Raw genomic sequence first — 2,914 nt, 5'->3', positions numbered from 1 at the left:
CTTCAAACTCATTTTGCATTTTCTCTGCCCAACTAAGGAATCAACCACTTTTCCAAGTTAAAAAGGTACAAGAACAATTTGAAATAAACCCCAGTGGCTTGAGATGCTGTTGTAATCTTCTCTTCTTCATGTATCAGCAAGAGAACATTCCCAATCTAGAGCAATGGCCAAATGCATACTCTCAACACTGGATAGATGAGATTGACAGGAGTTTATTAGTCACATATATTCACAGCCCAGGAGAATAGGGCACTAAATGGCACATAAGGACACAAGAATGTTGCTCTCGGTAACATCGGGAGCAAGTAAGCATGATGGGAAGCAAGCTTTGTAATGTCAAGAGGGTAGGATACTCCTTGGTTCCTGCAGGAGGATATGATTGGATGTTGGAATAGTTCCACAGTTTGGCAGAGACTTGAAATGCATTGCGCAGGGATAAGCAGACACTGCTTGGTCTCCTTGACAAGGAGGATTGTATAACTTGGGGACATATCTGTGGGAACAGAATGAGGAAAGGAACTTTTGATTAGGCCATTTGAGGCTCTCCTGATTTCACCAGATAAATAGGCAGCACAAAATAGGTTTTAATTTTAGGCTTTACAATCACAAACATAGTAAGTTGAATAATAAAATAAATTACGGTAATATTGGATTATAATTTGTAGAATAAAATGAATATTGATGATTCCATACTGATAAAAATAAATGATTGAATAAGGAACAACTCTTCTTATAAAAAATACACTTAACAAATGTAGAATAAAAGCAGATAACATAAAATCACCATTAAAAAAATCCCAGTAAGAATTGTTGCTGGAAAGATCTACTGAAGGTTGCTAACATGAATGGACAAAGTTTTGTAGAGAAACAGCCTATTTGTATAAGGTCTCAAAGTACCTTCTCCAAGATATTTATTGCTTACAAAGAGGAAAAAAAGTAACTTTACAGTAGGGCTGACACTATCTAAATTAAGTGATCAAGGTTAATATCACCAATAATAAGACATATAAACATCATGTACCCTCTGATATAATGAAGGGGCCAACTATCACCTCCGTACTAGTCTTCCCAAGGATGCATTAACTTCAATTTAAACATTGGAAAACATCAGAGAAATCCAAGTTGAAGAACACTGTAGAAAATAACTGATTAGATCCTGACTAGGCATTTGCACAATAAATAGAGCATCAACCTGGGACACTAAAGACCCAGGTTTGAAACATCAAGGTTGCTGGCTTGAGCACGGGCTCATCCAGCTTAAGCACGGGAGTCACCAGCTTGAGCGTGGGATCATAGACATGACCCATGGTCACTGGCTTGAGCCCAAGGTTGCTGGCTTGAGCAAGGAGTCACAGGCTCAGCAGGAGCCCCCCTGTCTAGACATGTATAAGAAAGCAATCAATGAACAACTAAAGTGCCACAACTATGAGATAGTGCTACTCATATCTTTCCCTGCCTGCCTGTCCCTGGCTGTCTCTCTCTCTCTCTCTCTCTCTCTCTCTCTCTCTCTTTCTCACTTTCTCTTTCTTTCCTGTGGGCTCACACGTACTAAAAAAAAAAAAACAAAGAATAACAAATTGTGCATCTGTCATAGATGTGAAAATGCTTACAGAGTACTTTAAAATGTTACAATCTGTCTATGGAGGAAATCTGTCATGTCCTCTGTCCACTGATTATGGCTAACTAGTTCCTTGACTAAGACAAGTGCCCCATATGCAATCCTTTGGATTCACACCCAGGGTTGGAGGACTCAAGACCTTCTGGGTGAATTTTTCACCAAGTGAGAGAAGCGGCAAGAACACAGATGTGACTTGTGAGTTTCCCGGATATTAGTGGAGAGGGCTGGTCCCCGCCCATTCAAAGGGGAGGGTGCCCATCGGGAAGAGGGCAAAGGGCTTTCACACAATAAATGGAAGTGCTCAGCTGAGAGAGAAAGGTCCCTTTATCCCCATCTCAGGGGAGGTGAGAAAAGACCTGCCACCAAGGCACTGCTATCCATGGTAAAGTGATGGGGTGCAGCCTTAGACCACCGGGGTGCTCTGGAAAAGCATGGGCTCTTTTAATGGTGAATTGTACTGCTATAGTTCCAATGACAGCAGTGGTCTGTGCCCATGTGTGTACAGGGGCTCGCTTTCTCACTTTCAAGCCCTTGCTAGGATGGTGGGGGGTCTGGATGGCCTTGTTGTTGGTATAGCAGGTAAAGCCCCATCAGCACCTCCTGGTTGCTGGCCCAGAAGGTTTGAGCTGAGGACTCTGTCCATGGAGAATGTACAATGGACCTGGGGTGATGAGTTTATACACTGGCTTTTCTGGGGCCACTGAACATAGGATGCTGGCTGTGTGGATACCACCCTTCCCGGAGCTGGTGAGGCTATAACCATGGCGTGAGTGGCTACAGCACAGCAATTGGGGGGTAGCTAGGAGAGAGCAGCTTCAAGTGAGCCTCCACCTTCCCACCCCAGACCTCCCCTATGCAGCCTTCCACCTATGTAGCCAGCCCCAACATGGCTGCCCAACTGCCTGCCTGCTTTGGCCCAACAGAGAGCTCCTTACAGCCCAAGAACTCTCTACTATTTTTGCAACTTTTTTTCATCTACCTACATGTATTCAAATTTTATTTTATTTTATTTATTTTTAGAGAGACAGAGTCAGAGAGAGATATAGGTAGGAACAGACAGACAGGAACAAAGAGATGAGAAGCACCGATCATTAGTTTTTCATTGCGACTCCTTAGTTGTTCATTGATTGCTTTTTCATATGTGCCTTGACTGTGGACTTTCAGCAGACCGAGTAACTCCTTGCTCAAGCCAGCGACCTCGGGTCCAAGCCGGTGAGCTTTGCTCAAACCAGGTGAGCCTGCGCTCAAGCTGGTGACCTCGGAGTCTCGAACCTGGGTCCTCCGCATCCCAGTCCA

This window comes from Saccopteryx leptura, chromosome X (assembly GCF_036850995.1).
Source record: "Saccopteryx leptura isolate mSacLep1 chromosome X, mSacLep1_pri_phased_curated, whole genome shotgun sequence".
NCBI lineage: Eukaryota > Metazoa > Chordata > Mammalia > Chiroptera > Emballonuridae > Saccopteryx > Saccopteryx leptura.
The sequence above is the reverse complement of the archived record's forward strand: the minus strand, read 5'-3'. Positions refer to the sequence as shown.